This window comes from Lissotriton helveticus, chromosome 7, assembly GCF_964261635.1.
Source record: "Lissotriton helveticus chromosome 7, aLisHel1.1, whole genome shotgun sequence".
Classification (NCBI taxonomy): domain Eukaryota; kingdom Metazoa; phylum Chordata; class Amphibia; order Caudata; family Salamandridae; genus Lissotriton; species Lissotriton helveticus.
This window is the reverse complement of record NC_136068.1, coordinates 606,478,654-606,497,503: the sequence shown is the minus strand read 5'-3', so window position 1 is coordinate 606,497,503 and position 18,850 is coordinate 606,478,654. Positions and strand designations below refer to the sequence as shown.

At 46.2% G+C, this 18,850-nt stretch overlaps 1 protein-coding gene across 2 annotated transcripts in view; it reads right to left on the bottom strand.

Annotated features, from left to right (window-relative positions):
* Nucleotides 1–18,850, bottom strand: part of SNCB (synuclein beta) — a 132,405-nt gene that overhangs the window by 76,139 nt on the left and 37,416 nt on the right. The window lies entirely within an intron of this gene.

The following is an 18,850-nucleotide window of genomic DNA, read 5'->3' as shown; positions in this document are numbered from 1 at the left end:
ATAATAGTCAACAATGGCATAATTACGCATGGAAAAGGTGTGTTTGAGTTTTTTTCCTAAAAAACAGATGTCTTTAGTTTTTTCTTAATGAGCAGGTGTATTTACTTTTTCTATACACAAAGGGCCTTATTATGATGGCAGGCGGACAAACGTCCGACCGCCATTCTTTCGGGCACAGGACCGTCTGACAAGGAGTCGGTGGTCCCAAAATCCGAATTACAATGCGACTGCCGTGGAGGTGGTCAAAAAATGCTGTTTACCATTTTGGCTTACCAATGCTGTTTATCATTTTGGTCCTTAGTGTAAGAGCCGCCACTGTAAGCAACACAAAAGGCAACTCACAAATGTTGGAATGCCTAAAACATATACGACTTAATTCTTTTCAACCAGTCCGTTGGAAATGATCTCTCAATATGTCTCTGCAAGACGATTTGCAAATTGAAATCACTTTACTGTGGGCATTAAGCAAACAGGAGACCTACCAACTAAAGAACTCATGTGGTGTACTGCAAGAAATCCAGAGTTCTGGAATGTATCAGACTGTGGTTCAAAGGGTAACGGCTCACTCGTTTCTCTGACAGCCACATATGTCAGTGCGACCACAGAAAGTCAGAGACATTGGAGAAAAACTGATGGAGATATGTGCATAGTTTTATAAAAATCTGTTAATCCAAAGAACAACTTATTGGCACTCCGATCAAATAATATTTATTATTAATGTGGTAAAATAATAAAATGTGGAATAGAAAATACACCTGCAGCACGCCACACAGAAAAGGCTCATACATTATTCTAAAATTGACGTTGGGAGAGAAATCCTCATTTGCACAGTGTCTTTGGTTCCTCAAACCTTTTGCTTTTGTGGTTTATCTTGTGGTTCACAAAATGTTTGTCTGGTGACTGCACAGCTCTTTTGAATCAAAATTAAAAGTTGTAAGCATCTCATAGTTTTTTTTTTTTTAAAACCTTTATTAAAGTAATCAGAGCAATACAAGCGCAGGCCTACAACCACAAGGGCCGGCCGCAAAATCAGGAGATCAAAAACAGAGCAGTTTAGACGTGTACGATAAAAAGAAAAGTACATTATAGCCGTAAGATGTGGCCGTAACACAGGAAAGCACAAGGATAAAAGAGGTTTCATTTTTATAATATTGAGAGGAGGCAGCGGCTATATCAACAAAGGCGTCGTACAACACAATCAGACAAAAAGAGACGGAAGGGGTATATCCCTCCATGCAATCAGAAAGCAATAATAAGTAACGGGGCCAAATACACCCTATGCCCACCAAAGGTAGGCCAGGAGTAAAGATCAAACAATAGCAAGCAATTTAGCAAGATGTCGTGTAGAAAGCCCACCCGTACCAGACAGTAAGAAAGGCAAGTGCAGACACCGGATAAGTAAAGGAGAGAAAAAGAAGACATAGCCAACCCCCTTGGAAAAAGAGAAAAAGGGACCATAGAACAAAACAAATTAAAATAACAAACCCCCCATCACCCGCCACCCTACATCACCGTAATGGCTATGGCCTACCCCACTAACAGCGTGCCTGTCGCCCCAGAGTCACCCGAAAGAAGAAAAGAAAAGAAAAAGAAGAGAAATGTAACGAAAGAGAATGAGGAGAGGAGCCGGCGATGTAAACACCCGGTCCCCCCCTTCCCCGCGGCTAAAAGCATAGAGACCGAGGCCAGAGAAAATACAGAGAACAGCCAACGCACAGGATGCAATCAATAACAGTCCACAAGACGAGTCCCGGATTCGCCAGTAACTAAGAGGAAGTCCCGCCAGGACCCAAGCAAGGTCACCCCTGGCCACTTCTGTGAATAGTAGAACTGCCAAACATCCTTGCAGTCAGGAGACAGTACGATACAAAAAGTCCATACCGGTCAGGTGAGGCAGGCGGCATCTTCGCACAACATTGTCCCAGCCACCAAGAAGCAGCCAACGATACATGGCGGCAGCCAGAATGCAACAGTACGCCGATCACCAACGAGGCCAAGTCCAAAAACAGGTCTGCCCAGCACGGAGTGGAGAACACAAGATGTGGGAAACATTGCAGCACAGGCGCCAGATCCACTCGGTCCCTCAAAATCGTAGATTCATCCGGGGACTCCGGCACAGCAACCGGAGGAGATTCAACTGCACCAACTCGGGGAGAAGTCACTACGCCACAAAATGGCGGATCGACAATGGCAGCGATCCGTACCTCCAAGTCCCGGGACTTCCGGAGCAGAGCGGCCCGCAGAGTAACCAGTGCAAACAGTACATGACTACGTGTAAGCGCCGCCCCATGTAACCGAGGCCCGGGGGTCTCAAATGCAACAGTGTCTCCGTCTCCGGGAGGGATACACTCCAAGGGGTCATCCGCCATCTTGAGCACTTCGTTCGCCGCCACTATCCCCTCCACCTCCAAGACCATTCCGACCGCCAGAGGCAACGGGTCTCACAGCCGATCGGCGGCGGTCGGCGCCCGGCGAGGAAAGGAGAGTCACCAGAAGGCCGGGTGCGCCCCCAGCAGCCCTCCGGGAGCCAAGCACCGGTTCCCGGACGGGACTATTAACATGAGTGGGCGTCACACCCAAGGGGAACCGGGCAACACGGCTTCTCTCCGGCTCACCAACTGCTCGGGCATACGGGGTAACCCACTATTGGGAGTGGGTCAGCTCCATCTCTCCCGGCTCGCGGCTCCCAGGCTCCCATCAACAGGTTTCTCATCCGGACCAGGGCCACCAACACCCCGAACACCGCCGGGCAGGCGCTGCACTCGAGGCCCCGGCGTCAGGGCCGGGAAGGCCAGCAAGCAGACAAGGGCAGATCGCAGGAGCCACTGCACGTTGGAGCCCCAAAATCAGACGGTAAGTGAGCGTTTTTCTCTAACAACAGAAATCAAAAAGCCTCGATCAGGATTATCAACAGGATAGGCAAGCGGGGAGGAAGGGACCTCAGAGCAAAGCGTTCATGCGACTGTTCCGATCGCCATCTTGGCTCCTCCCCGCATCTCATAGTTTTAAGCTTTGTAGGCTCAGTGATGCGACTTATGTTTACTACAATCTGCAGTGCAAGCGCTCTAAAACGGGGGTAGTTCAACTCTGAGCTTTGGGGTATGTATGGGGAGAAAGACCAAGACCGATTTGCTCATGATAATAATTAATATTTGTAACGCGCGAGCAAATCACCCTTATGAGTTTCAAGGCACTGGTGGCTGTCGGGGGATTAAGTGAGTTATTGCCCAGAGTCACATGATGCTGAGCTGGGCTGTCGATGGCACCAGGGATCGAACCGTGAGCCCCATGTGACAGAGTCAGCTGCTCTGGCTGTTGCGCCACTCCTCTCTTCATTATGGCTGCTTCCTGTCTACAGGGGTGCAGTGGTAAAAATAAAAAAGATGATCTGGAATGTAGCTCTTGCTATTGCCCAATGGATGAGACATTTACAAGCATTTCACCTATCACCTTTTTCTTTTTTTTTTAAATGTGATGTCCTAAATGTGATGGATATGCCCAGATGGGGGTGCCCTAGCTCGTTGTGCCTGAAGAGCCAATCTCTGCATCAACGATGAGGCAAAACCAGGCTGAAAACGGTTTGAGGCTGCCCGTGTTCCGCTTCAGAGGGAACTGTTTGGGCGACTGTTCCTTGAGGAGCAGGACTGGCACTGGTTTTAGTAAGTTTACTCCTGTGTATTGAGTGTGGAGATTGTAAAACACAATGGACTGGAATGCAGCTCCAGTGGCTGAGGCCTTTGCACATTTTCACCAAACACCTTTTATTGTTGCAGTCTGAATAGTGACCCTGCCTCGCGGGCACACTCACTGTGCAAAAACAAAGGTTTGTACCTTCTCTAAATCCTACGTTCCAAAGCACGTTTTCTGTTTGCAGTTTTATATAGTGCCAATTTAGCCCAAGGGCATTACAAGTCAAGCAGACTATGTTACACATTATTTGTTTTTGGCATGTGGAGAATAAATGACTTGCCCAGAATCACAAGATGTTGAGTCAAGGCTTGAATTTGTACCTCATCCTCCAGTTCCAATATCCGTGGCTCCTGCCCCTACGCCACATCGCCTCCCACATTCCATCCACTGTGTCTGGGAACATTCAACACCACAGATGTGAATGTTATTACAGTATCAACACCTCACTCATGCTGTTAGTGTTGAGATGTAGAGTAAACTCCTTGTTAAACCTCCACAGGGCTGTGTTAAGGCCCTGCAACTGGCAGGTGATGAGCATCAACCAGTGATCATGAACACTAACTGCCTGGCACTGAAGTCCTAAAATCCCTGCCCCATTGTGCTGTTAACCCTAAGCAGAGTGGCCTCAACTCGGAGTAAGCATGTGCTCCAAGGATGACCCTGTGTGGTGGGTATACTCACCGGCCAGCAAGGAAGCCCTTAGACCCACTCTTGGTTTCATATGCCACGGATACCACAGTGCATGATATTGAGCGGGGGCCTGTATTCATGTGACACCGTGCAGGTGCGGTGAGAGTTTTGCAACATTTGGGACTCTCTCTCTCTAATTTTGACCTCCATGGAGCAATGTTGAGGTTTAGCAAGTGGCAGTGCTTGTACTAGATCAAGTAATCACAAATTCTGTCAGTCTACCATTAAAACCCAAGACCACCTACCCTTCGCTCCTCCTGTAAAACTCTTAACCCCAAGAAGAAAAGCTACAGACATACTGCATACTGGGCACTTCGGTGGATGACGAACTCTAACACGACCCATTGATTCCCATATATAGGCCAGAAATTCGCCAGGTGTCCCTAAGCCTAACCTTGCAGTTCTGCTGACCCAAGGCATCCTGGGAACCAGAAAATGCAGAACATGACAAGTGCATTTCGAGATCTGGGGAAATGAATCGCCTGGTGCTACATTCCCTGGCTCTTGTTTCACTTCTGCTAAACCCAAGAAACATTGTAGCAACCTTTTATAACAAACACTAGGTCACTGACTTGCAGAGCAGGTACACTGAATGCCTTGCTGTGACTGCGAGCGCAGTGCCTTCACGACTATCCGAAGCTCCACCCACGTAGCCCCTTTTAGAGCTGGTGGCTGCCATCTTTGCTGTGTGAGTGAGCTTATGGTAAATCCGTTTCCGGTCTTGAGGGTCTGAACTCAACTGTCTGAGCTAGAGGCTTTTGGGTTAAATATTAATTCTCGCCTGCTCCATCAATCTAGTTGTGTATTACAAGCATTAAAAGATAATCACTCTGATTAAACATTGACTTTATAAATTGCGTAATTGCTGACATACAGGTCCGCTGAAATTAAGTGTGATGTTTTTTACATAATTAAGGATATACTGTACCAGCCACGTCACTTCCTATGTGCTGCAGAAATTTCAAATTTCAACAAAAACCGTTTTCCTTCTAGATCAAAGAGGTCTTGAGTTACTAAAAAAAACCAGCAAGTGGAGGTTCACGGCGGCTGGCCCTTTGCAAATATTAGCCAGGGGCGTACCAAAGGTCCCCGCAGCCCCTGCGTGCAGGGGGCCACCCAGGCTTACCCACTACTGGAGGGGGGCCCTCAGGGCATACTGATATGAGTGACAGGGGCCCCTTCATCATATCTTGCAGGGGGGCCACTCACGTTTTGTAACGCCCGTGAGATTAGCATGTCCCGTTTCGGTGGCTTAATTCAGGTTTTTACACAGCAGCTAATGCAGTGACATATTTGGTTAAACCGCATGATTGGCCTTTTGTTACTACATAATTTAGTTAACCCTTCCACATAATGTGGTTGTCTATTGCTGATCATTCAAGGGGCCCTGGTTATATATGTAACAGGTACCAAATTACAATCCATCTCCTACGAGCCAGCTAAACTGGCCGATCACAGCTACCACTAGGAAGCCATGGAAGGTTAAGGGACCAACCACTGCAATGGTAGGGTCCCAAATCCTTGATGGGCACTGAGTAGAACCTGTAATTTCACATCTCATACTGCTACGTGAGATCTATTAACAAACAGTACCTTGAGAAAAAGTCTTGCATTGGCGCAAAACAATGTCTAAAGGCACATCACATCCACAAGCATGTGTGCATGTACATATGCACACGCACACACACACCCACCCCACATGCACACAAATAAACACAAGAGCATACACATCCAGAACACCAAGAACTGCATACATGCACATGACGATACACATTCACACATATGAACGAGCATTGGCAGAACCAATAGGTCTTACCTATGTGACAGCTATTGCCTTTGCCAATGTCTTTAAAGCCATATTGTACAGCTAGTTGGCTGCTGTTCAGTACGGTTAAAAGTTAGTGGTGTGGCATTGAGTACAGTGGTGGAGAGGAAAGTGGAGCCCAGCGGCACAGAGCAGAGTGGCATGGAGTGGCATAGAGTAGCGTAGAGTAGAGAGGCAAAGAGCTGCGTAGAGTGGTGTGGTATAGAGTTGAAGAGGCGTACGATAGAGCGGCATAGAGTGGAGTGGCATAGAGTGGAGTGGTGTACGACAGAGTGACAAAGAGCGGAGCAGAGTGGCAAAGACTGGAGTGGTGTAGAGTAGAGTGGCATAGAGTGGGGTAGAGTGGAGTACACTGTAGTGGAGTAGAATTGCATGGTGCAGATTGGTGTATATGGCATGGTGAAGAGTGGCATGGTGCAGAGTAAAGTGGAAAAAGTAGAGTTGCGTAGAAGGGAGTGGAGCAGCGTCGAGTGGAGTGGTGCAGAGTGGGAAGGTGTGGGTGGCATGGCGTGGAGTGGCATAGAGAGGAGTTGCATAGGGTGGAGTGGTGTTGAGCGGCATGGAGAGGCGTAGAGAAGAGTGGCATGGCATGTAGTTGAGTGGAGTGGCATAGAGCGACATTGTGTGGAGCAGAGTAGCATAGTGTGGAGTAGAGGGGCATAGAGTGGTGTGGCATAGAGTAGAGGAGTGTGGCACAGGGTTTCATAGAGTGGAGTGACATAGAGTGGAGTGGTTTAGAGTAGAGTGGCGTGGCTCGGTGTGGGTTGGAGTAGAGTGACATAGAGTGGTGTGGAGTGGCATAAGTAGAATGACAGAGGGCCATTGAGCGGTATTGTGTGGAGTGGCTTAGAGTAGAGTGAAGAGAAGATGAATGGAGTGGAGTAGAGTGGCATAGAGTAGAGTGGCATGGAGTAGAGTGGCATATAGGAGAGTGGCATGGCATAGAGTGGCATAAAGTAGAGTGGTGTACAGTGGAGTGGTGTAGAGCAGCGTAGAGTGGAGTGGCATAGTGCAGAAAAGTGTACAGTAGAGTGGCACAGAGTAGTACAATTGTCAGTGTGAGTAAACAAAATGTGAATAGAGATGGCAGGTAGGATAAAAGTCACATAAATAAAAAGCTGTTTGCCTGTGATAAAATGTAGGAAAGTATAGCGCATGTCCAGGAATAATATTGAAACACATAAAATAAAAACAATAGGGCGTTGCAAAACAAGGAGGAAGAACAAAGACGAAGAAGAACACATATACTTTGTCCATGCTCGAGGGAGGATCTAACACAAGAAAGGAAGGATGCCTAGGGGAGCTAAGCAACTGAAATATTGCAAATGAGAGTGACAACAAAAACAACTACTGGTACGCTGGGGCTGACGGTAAGCCCACTAAAATGTAAACAATACGTCCTGCCACAGAGCACATGCGCTGTGTAGGCGACACCTAAAACAGCAGCACATGAACACAAAGTCACACATTGCTTGCATGTGAACACACACAACGTAATACTCCATATAGTCCTAACTCAACACAGACGCAGGCCAACACTGACACACAAACCCAAATCCCACACACTAGAGCAACCTAATTCAACAGAACATCCACATACCACACACACTCACACATTTATATACAAAGATGAAAAACAGCAAATGAACACAGATTCATACATACATTTGGACACACCCACGTTTTGCTGGTATATGTGCACTCAAGTCTCCATATACTGTTTACCTAGCATACACTCAGTCACACACACACACCCCATATATACGTTCCCAGGCAATGATCGCCTGCACATGCATGGCCTGAAGCACCACACCCAAACAGATGCACACACATCAAAGACTCTGCAGAATTACCCAAACACCATTTACCAGATGGTACACACGCATTACAAGTGCGTACGCGGGCCGTACAAGTAAAGGCATGGGGAATGTGCTTAATGAATCGCCTCGCTGCTCTCTGCCAATCACAGTTAAGCCTCCCATGCGAAAGGAATATAAAGTGCAGCTTAATTTAGCCGAGAATCAATTTCTGCGATAATGCTATCTGCGGGAACTGCAGAGGGTGCTCAGTGCTAGGGAGGGCACCGCCTCCCCTGAATCCGGTCGCATAATCCCATGATAGGATGGATGTGGGGGGAGGTGAGGGAGCGACAGTGATGGAGGCCTGTGGCTGAGACCTCCTTCAGGAACTGGTCAGTGGCATAGCATAAGCCCTGCACACCCATGGTGCATGGGGGCGAGCTCCAGGGGGGCCCCTCAGCAAAAGTGTTAGGTGGTGGGGGAACTCTGTGGACTTTGTAGGGGGGACTCTCAAGTTTCGTTCCGCCACTGGAACTGGCATCCGTACAGAACCTCCTCTCTTTGGACCACTTGTGGCTAGCTGATAGGAGCTGCCTTCTCAAGGTAAGAGGCCCATCTCCTGACATTGCTTTACTCAAAAGGAGGTCAGGGGAGTAATGTCGTGATCTAGTGGTGGGTCTCTAAGGCTGAAGAGCTTCAGGTCTGTGGTCGCCCAGCATGGTGTGAACATTAGTGCTGGCCAGTGGTTGATTTATGACTGTGTTTGCAGGTGGTTGGCACCGGCACTTATGTTTGGGGAGAGGAACTTCATTTCCATCATCACACCGTGATCCAGAGAAAGAGAGAGGAAGGTGGAAAAGGGAGAAAGGAGGAGGAAGAGAACGATAGGAAAACAGTGACAAAGGGAGAAGGAAGAGATGAAAAACAACCCGCAAGGGCCAGAGAAAGAGAGAAAATGTAGGGTGGTGGGAGAAAGAGACATGAGGTGGAATCAAGACCCGGTAGCCATGGTATCCGGCAAACCCAGCTTTCACCAGCGGGCTCCCTGAAAAACTTAAGGACTCTGCTATTTTTTCTCACAAATTAAGTACTGGTTTATGTCAGTTTAGGCTAGAGGATCCGTGAGGGGTGAGAAGTGGGGCGCATTCCTGTGTTAGGACTGGAGCCAACACTATGTGACGGCGGCCACAGTCCTGTGGTGGTAGTGTACCCACACTCTGAGAAGTAGGGGTTGTCCTGTGTTGTTAGTTTGCATAAAGTGTGCGAGAGGGCAGCCACTCTTCTTCTTACGGTAGGCTTTGCATGGTTTGAACAGCGGGGTTCTTAATAGTTGGTTGGGATCTCTGGGCACTAGCAGTGAGAAATGGGTCATTCTCCCTCAAGGCGTTGGGTGCCCATTTGATATGGGGTGCTGCTCTTTTTGGGGGTGTCCTAACTGCTGTGGCAAGTGGAGTGCTGGCCTTTTATGTGTAGGAGTGCACACATTGAGATGAGTTCTAATATTCTAAAGCAGCAGCGGTTCATACAATGTTACAAGGGGTGTTTCAGGGCTCTGCGTAGTGTGAAAAGGTATCATTGTCTTCTTTATAGTGGAGGGTTCAGTTGACCAGTGACAAATATTTGTTGTGGATCTAATTATGCATAAGGAATTGTGGACGTGGTAGTACGTATATCCAGTGGAAAAAAACACCTAGGAAAAATTTTCCTTGAAAAACACACCACATCACACCCTTCACATCGCAGCGTTGTTCCCCCAACATCACACAACACCAAACAATCACCACAAAACTCCAGCCTCTACAAATGGAACAATCTTGACTTACAAGATTAGCAATTCCTCAGAAGAGTACATCACCAAAACCTGCACAACAAACACAAAATGTTAAACGATCTTCCAAGATTCACAGACTTTAGTCATCAACCTTAGGTTAGAGGGAGGTCGGAATCCCTAACATGAATGCTGGAGTGTGAACAGCCCTTACATACATTCTAAGGAAAGTGACGTGGGATCAAGCAACGACAAGCATACCTTCCAATCCGCAGCTACTGCCAACATGGCACGCACGAGGGCTTGGTGGAACGTTCCTAAGCCCACACCACCCACCCATGGAACAACCTCACTAGGCATTATCCGCAGTGCACCAACAGACCAACATGCTGAAACTCAGTTAACCACTGACACATTCTAAGGCCACCGACTGCAGAGGACAACTCACCCGGCACCTAATTGGCACATCCCACAACATAATATTACAGGATATGATTGACACCAACAGATCCTAGCAATCTGCTTCAAACGTCCAAGAAGGATCTGTCGATCACCGGATGCAGACAGACTGCCAGGTCCTGAGATGCTTGTTTCACCGCTAGGGTCTCAGTATCTCCACCAGGGTCAATTTCTGGACCTTTAATGCCTGTGCTGTTGAAAGTTCTTGAGTGACGTCAGGCCGCCTGTGCTGACTGTTCTTTTGTTGTGGTCCGGGCTCTCTGTTCTTGCCTGTGCTCCCACTGCTGTGTAGACTCCTGCGCATGTGTTTTCCATGGGTGGCCTGTTCTCTCTGTTCTGCCTGCGCTCATCCCTCTTTTTTTTTCTCCCCCTTGCTGCTTGCTCGGTTGCGCTGCTCCTTCGCTCGATGTGCTCCCTGCTCTTAGTTCCTGGTTGCTGGCTCACTTGGCGTGATTGATTGTTCGAATGATTCGGGTCAGCGTTCAGTCCATTGCCTTTTAATTTGCGTCTGACAGACGATGATGCTCATTCCTCAAGTCCGGGCCAAGGGGGAGGGACCGACGGAGAATAGAACAACAGAGACAACACCTGGTGCGAGGCCAGACAAGGCGCCCCAGCCTCCTATCTGTTCGTGCGCAGGGGTCATTGGTGTGGTGGGAATGGGCCGGGTACAAAGGACGCCCGTATCTTGCATTTCATCTCCGCGCAGCTCCAATCGGTCCTATCTAAACCGGGGAAAAAAACAGTCTCGTGTCCAGAATAGCGGAAACTAACATGTCCTCGAGGTGAGTACATATCAGTGAGTGGAAATTTACTATTTTGAATTTCGCATCTACATATCTTGACAATGGGGATCATCAAGACATGTAGGATGTGGAGGTAAGTGTGTGTGTGCAGATAGATACAGGGGCGGCTCTTCCGCTAAGGCAGAGGAGCGTCGCCCCACACCCTTGAAGCTGGAAAAAACAAAATGATAACAACGTAATGTTATTGTCATTTTATTTTGTCCTCCTGCTGCTGCAACTTTGCATGACGGGCAGGGCTGCAGAGCAGGGGAGGAGTGGTAGAACCCTCCTTAAGTGTGCAATGACTGGTCGGTTGGCCCTCTGGGACCGCCCAAAACAGTCATGCACACTGTCCCTGTTCTCCATGCAGGCTGCATTACAGCCTGCCTGGAGAACATGCCCACCCCTCCTGCCCCTGGCTGAGCGCAGTGGTGTGGCACTCAAGCCAATTACAACACTGCATTGCAGCATTGTGGTTGGTCAGGGGAGCCTGGCTGTGTGTCCGTCCCAGACAGAGGAGAGCGTCGGCAAGGTAAGTGTATTTTTTTTATTGTATTTTATATTGTGCCCCACGTGCCCCCTGCTGCCCCAGCCCGCCCCGCCACCTGCGAGCCTTGCAGGCCGGCACTGGATAGATAATAAAAACTGAAAAAGGTGCTAGAACACACAAATGAGGGCAGGAATTAGTTGTGCTTCTTTGTACCAATTAGAGGTTCCAGCCTCGAACTCACTAAAACAGACTCTGTTCTCCTTCATCCCGCCCTGATCGTCAGAGAAAAGGAGAAGAGCATCTCTAGCACCTATTTAAATTGTATTTACCCGTAGGTGGGGATGGGGTGGGCATGCTTAGGTTCTCATGGCGATCAGTGGTACTGTAATGCATACAAATAATGAATGTTGTTTCCTTCTAAGGTTTTCCATGCTATTTTATAAAGTGACTTCATTATTCCTAAAAAGCCTGCATGAAAACTGAGCACAACATTTGATTGTCGACTATCCTTTTTCTTTTGAACAAATCTCTCCTTTCTTTCCATCTTCTGCAGCCTCCTCTGTCTGAGCACAGCCTACTCTAAGTCACATGTATATTTGGCCTTAACCCACATTATTATATCTTTGGAAAGTAACCACAAATCAATTCAAAGACTACAACCTCTATATTAAAAGTTATAATTTAATCAATCACATAGAAGAGTAAATCATGCCCTGCTTTCCTTAAGAGCGCAAGACTAATCCCAGTAACTAACACTAACCCAACAAAAAAATACTGCCCCCTGCGTTCCAGAGCAATGTGCTGCCCAGCATAAAGAGATACAATACCAAGTATGGGGTAGTAAGTGCTTTAAAACTGCAAATACAATACAACTACAGCATAGCTTACAACCCACACTAAAAATAATAGCATAACCCTCAGCAGTTGGGAAGTCAATTTTAGTACATAAAGGCTGCATAATAATTCCTTTTACTGCTTGGCACTTCAACATTTAACTAAGACATAACAGCTAAGGGCATGTCCATCACCCAGCACTGTACCAATCAACAGCAATAAACCACCCATCAGCAACTGAATGGGCATTGAATAACTGAAAAGGTCTACCACATGCCACTGGCCAAAGGAGGAATTGAATTTAGCCCACCACTGCAGGTCCACACTAGCAACATACTATGGCCGCTTCTTGACATCTCACAACGACAATCAAATATGGAATGGTATTAACAAAGTTCATCCCAACAGATCTTTGATCCATACCGCCCTTTAACCTATGCCTGCTCAGAACCATTAACTTTAAACAAAATATCTCAGAATGGACAACCTAGGACAGTAACCAATTAAGTGGATTATGAACATAAGAAATACCAAAAAGGGACCTGAAGAGTTGCTCAAAGCTTCCAGCTTACCAAAAACAACAAACTGCATGGGTATCATTCACACTTCTTCATCCATCACACTGCTGAGCGCTGTGTCTCATAACACAGCCACAGCACCTCGGTGATCATCACACATGACACAGTAACACTTCCCACACAGGATCCAAAGAAAGACAATACACTGCCAACCAAACAACCTACACAGTGCAGTGTGCTACCCATGTAGTCAAGTTCTCCAGTTCCCGAATCAGATTTAGTAAATGCTATATAAGTATTACACTACAATACAATCCATGTGCATGGTGATCTCTCCATCCTAAGGCAACGGCCTCCGCCTCTAACTTGATCTCCCAGCAGTAAGGTGTGAGAATGAAAGGCATAAACTCGAATGTCTGTGACACCAGCCAGACCAATTTGGACTGGTTCCAGTGGTTTTGTAGGAGGATTCTTGTGGAGTTACCAACTGTACCTGTACCTGGGGAAAGTGCAACAAAAGAGGAAATGGGAGATGGAGCAATTTCGCTCTAGCAGTGAAAAGCTACTCTGGAACAGGGAATCTGCTGGTGACCTTCCCCCAAGTGCCAGCTAGAACAGATTTCTGGAAGCTTAAATCTCACTTTTGCTTGAAGGAATGTGACCCCAACTAGGGTGGGAAACCTGAGGTTGAACCGCTCTCAAAACCACTCCGATCCTCTCAGTGTATTACACACAACTCGATCCCAGCTGGAATGCACTGCTGTAGACCAGCTCAAATAATTTCAGAGTAACCCATCAATGGTCCTGAAAATTCCTTACTTTTTCACTAAAGGCTAAACTTTAGGTTGAGAAAGTTGATTTTATTTATCCCGGGAGAGTGTAATGTTGTCATTTTGGACTTGTTTCTGCAATAGTGTGGCAGTTGCCCTATTCCTATTGGTATTTAGTGCCCCGGACTTTCAATGGAGCCAATATAAGACCATATCAGGGAGAAAGGGCTATTTTTGGCAAAATGGCAGACAAAATACCTGCTTTAAGAATGAAAAAAAGTTCTGACAGAAAAACTACAAGAGCCTGCAATCTCCTAAACTTTGAACTTGTAATTGCCATGTCATACAGGTGGATGTCAGTGGGCGCTCTTCACCTGCTATGACATACAAGCAAATAATTCAAACATTTTCTAAAAAGAGAGGGGTTCCTTTTGATCCAAGTAGGAAGGTTCTTTTATGAACTGGAGTGAGAAATAGATATTTGTGGCTACATAAAAGGAAGAGACATTCTAAAAACGTGGATTAATGGTATTTATTATTTTAAAAGCTACTGGTGGAAAATAAGAAGTGGCTGTACTCTGTACTTGAAATGTGTGCTTCTACACCATCACAACAGCTAGAGATTCCACACCTTCGACTACAGCAAGCACTGCACAGACGAGCACTCATACCGCAGTCATCATTCACAACTTCTACACCACCCATCACAGTCAGCTCTCTTACAGCAACCAACATCACCAGCTCCTACACCATCCATAAAAGCCAGTACACATACAACAAACAACCGAAACAGCTCCAAACTATGCATCACGGCCAGCACTCATAGAGTAACCCAAAACTACAGCTCCGATATTATCCATCAGAGCCAGCACTCATACATCAACCCACAGCTACATGGCCTACACCCTCCATCACAGACAGCACTTCTACAGCAAAGGACATCTATAGCTCTTACACCGTCCATCATAGACAGCAGACATACTACAAACAACATCCACAGCTGCTATAGCATCCATCACAGCCATGACAGTCAAAACCAACAGCTAGAGATCATACACCATACATCACAGGCCACTCATGCAGAAAACCGCAGCCACGGCTCCTACGTTATCCATTACAGCTAGCACTCATACAGCAAGCCACAACCATACCTCCAACACCATCCTTCACTGTCAAAACTCGTACAGCAATCAACAGCTACTGCTCCAACACCATCCATCTCAGCTACTATACGGTTAATCACAGCCAGCACTCATATAGCAACCCGCAGCCTCGGTTCCTACACCACTGGTCCCAGCCAGCACTAATACAGGAACCAACAGCTACAGTCTTTACACAATCAATCACAGCCAGTACTCAGACAGCTACCTTCAGCTACTGCCCCTACCTAATCCATCACAGCCAGCACTGACACCACAACCAATATATACAGCTCTAACACCATCCATCACAGCCATCACTCATTCAGCAAACAAAAGCTACAGTTGTTTTACCACCACCCCAGCGCGCACCCCAACTGCATTAACTACAGCTACCACCCCAACACCAAACCATAGTCAATGCCTTACACTACCCATCACAGGCAGTGCCCCTTTGGCTTCAGCTACAGCTAACACTCACAGATAAACCCACATCCAGAGCTTGTATTGTGTTTGTTAGTGACATTTATAGAGCGCTAACTGTTACCCGAACGTGTCCTGGCACTAAGTGAAGTCTTGCCGGAGACTAAAGTGGTGGGGATATAATCATAATCTAAAAAGCCATTCTTTTAATGCTTTCCTGAAGGCCAGTAGATTGGTCATGCATCTAAGGTTTAGAGGGAGAATATTCCATGCCTTAGCTGCACTGGCTACAAAACGTCTGCCACCCCAATTGAGGCGAATTTTGGTGTACCAGTAAGCAGTCTAGCATCAGCTTTTTGCAGCATCTGCAATCTGTTCAAAAGCCCTTCCGGGATATTGAAATAAAGCCTATTACAATAATCCAGTCTGGACATTGTTAAGGCTGTGATAACTATTTGTCGAGTGTCTTTGGGTAGCAATGGCATTATTTTCCTACAGGCTCTCAGGATATACGTTGTCGATGATGCCACTGTGCTCACTTGATCCCTAAAGCTAAGTTTATTGTCTATCCACACTCCCAGGTTCTTCACCTTCCTATGAGTGGGTAGAGAACCTGATGAGTACGGCGAACAGTCAGGGGTCCAAAAGCTAGGGTTATTACCAGAGTTGAGCTTTAGGCAATTTTGAGCCATCCAGCTCCCTATGGCATTCATACAGTCATGGGCCGGGACGCAGTTTCCAGCAGCTCTTCCGCCCGTATAGACACCAAAATTTGGCTGTTGTCCATGTAGGAGGTCAGACTAAAGCCAAAGGATTCTATTAGGGGTGCCAATGAGAACACATAAATATTAAAAAGAGTGTCCGACTCATTGATGACCCCTGCGGGACTCCACAGGGCAGATAGAATGATTCAGCTGTGAATTCGCCAAGGGCAACAGTTTCAATTCTGTTTAATAGAAAGGATTTAAGTAGCTGCCAGGCAGTGCCCTGGACTCCAATCTCATGCAATCGGTCCATCAACAAGACATGATGGACCGAATCAAAGGCCGCTGAAAGATCCAACATAATCAATGCGGCTTTTCCTCCCTGGTCAAGAATGGTCCTAATCTCTTCTGTGGACTTGAGGAGTGCAGTCTCTTTGCTGTGCCCCCTCTAAAACTGTACTGAGTCCGGTTCAGCGCCTGAGATTCTATCACATACAAGTTAAGTTGAGCATTCATGTTTTTCTCTACGTAATTCGCAGGGAGTGGTAGTCTGGAGATAGGTCTAAAGTTATTTGGATCCTTAGCATCCAGGCTTGGTTTTTGGAGCAAGGGCAGCATAGATGCCCGTATCCTAACTTTAGGAAAATACCCTTCCAAGTACATTGTGTTTATAATGGAAGTCAGTATTCGTGCAACTGGCTCGGATGCAAGTTTTACCATGGATATTGGGCATGGACCGTACGGAGAGCCCAACTTCACTTTCGTAAGAAGATTGAGAGTGTCCAAGGTAGATGTCCGATGGAGCTACTTGGTTTAGCTATAGGGGAGATGGGCCTTGGATTCCCTCCATGGTCGTCACCTACCCAGTCGGTCTTTAGGCAGACTTCTTTTCGTCTCTCCTTATTGTCTCTTCCCTAGCCCCTATCCTCTCTCCCCTGAACCTCTCCCCTTGCCTGCTACTCTGCCTACCCCCTGTCCTTTGTGCCCTTTAACTAAGCACTCCTTCTCCCCTTGTTGGGGAAAGATCCAATATTTATACTCTGGAGTCTCAGCGAACCCGCTGAGTGAGTCCACTGCGCCAAGGGAGCCACTCACACTTGAGGTATGCTATGGCACCCCTTGCTAAAGCACTCCCTCTCCCCTTTTTGGGGAAGGATCCAGTATGTAGGCCTTGGAGTCTCGGAGACCTCTCTGAGAGAGTCCACTGCGTAAAGAGAGCCTCTCGCAATAGAGATAGGGAAGGGATACCACTTCCCTTGGGATCACAGCTTACTGGACTTTGGACGTTGCCTTGACTCGCCTACCGGTTTGTGTCCCCGTCACTCTTCCCCTCTTCTCCCCATGCTGTGTCTCTCCCCCTCCCCCTCCCCTCCTCTTTCCCACCTTCTTTATCTGTCTACTTTCCCTACTCCAACCCCCCCTGAATCTCTCACCTTGCATTCTTTTCCCCTTACGTATTTGTGCTTATTGTTTTTCTCGACCGTACAAGTAACTTTGTTGCCATGCTCTAAGAACTGTGTAACCTTTGTAACGATGTAACCTGTAACTATGATCTGATGCTCATGTAAAGCGCTCTGATACCTCCGGGTCTAGCCAGCACTATATAAAACTTTTAAAATAAAAAAAAATAAAAGGGGAATATTTGTCCAATATTAAAGCGTCACTATTATCTACCTTAGAACTAGTTGTATTGTCCATGGTTGTTTTCGTGGTTAAGTCAGAGAAGGCTAAAAAATAACTTGGCTTTTTTATTGCAGAGTTCCTAACTAGCTGGGATGGTGGGAGAGGCTGGATGAGCCAGACTAGTTACAGTTTTAAAGAGCTCTTTGGGCAAGTTTTTTGTGGTGTTTATTCTATTAGTAAAAAATTATTGTTTGGTTTTATGGAGCAGCTGTCTATAATGAGCTAGACTCCGTTTTAGTATAAGACATAGTAGCCTTGTCCAAATCTCTAGGTAACGTGGTTAAAGTCGAGGTTAACAGTTCCTTTAAATCCTCAGCTTCTACCTTGTTCCATGCTCTTTTCTCCCCAATTTTTTTAACTGGTTTCGATATATTACGGTCTTGCATGGTTTAGCTCGAATAACACTGCCTTATGGTCTGTCCAGACTAGGGGAAGAAGGCCCGTGAAAAGCAGCTGTGAATAATTGGAGAAAATGAAGTCTAATGACCTTCCTGGTGGGTAGCGGGTGGTCGATTCTTTTTCACTTTCGTCACTATTTAATGGTTTCAATTGGACCACCGTCATGTGATCAAGACTGTGGTAACGCGGTCGAAACACGTCATGCTGGGCACTTGCCGATACAATTGATTGATGCCAAGGATTTCTGTAATAAAGCACTGCACTTTGAAAAAAACTAAGTTGTGGTCCGTACCTGTGTATCGCCGTTGGTGAATCAGGATTGTGGCATATATATATATATATATATATATATATATATATATATATATACATATATATATATATATATATATATATATATATATAACTGCATGATAAATAGATGCAGATTTAAGAACACGAATAAAACTATACTACCCGTCATATACTTATTACTTATCTGTATAATGTTGCAGTAGTCTATATTCTGGCCATAGTATTTTGGCTGGATGATATTTCAAATTCTATTATGTAGTAAAACACCAACTAGCCAACACACTACAAGGGATTGCTAACAGCAATGTCAGAAAAACTTTATAATAATGAAATACCCTGTCATGACTAATGAAGGGATGCATAGGAAATACTAAAAGCCATAAATCTTGCTAACTCTGTCCGAACTATCATTGAAAGAGCAGCTTAAATATGTTTTGTTATTTCAATCATTTTGTTTGCAAACATCATCATATCAGTTTCTCAAAATACATTTTTTTCTATCAAATATGCACTTTTCATGTTGGGTTAATAGATTAAAAAAAATGTTTGTACTTGTCTGACAAAATGCCTAAATTTTTGC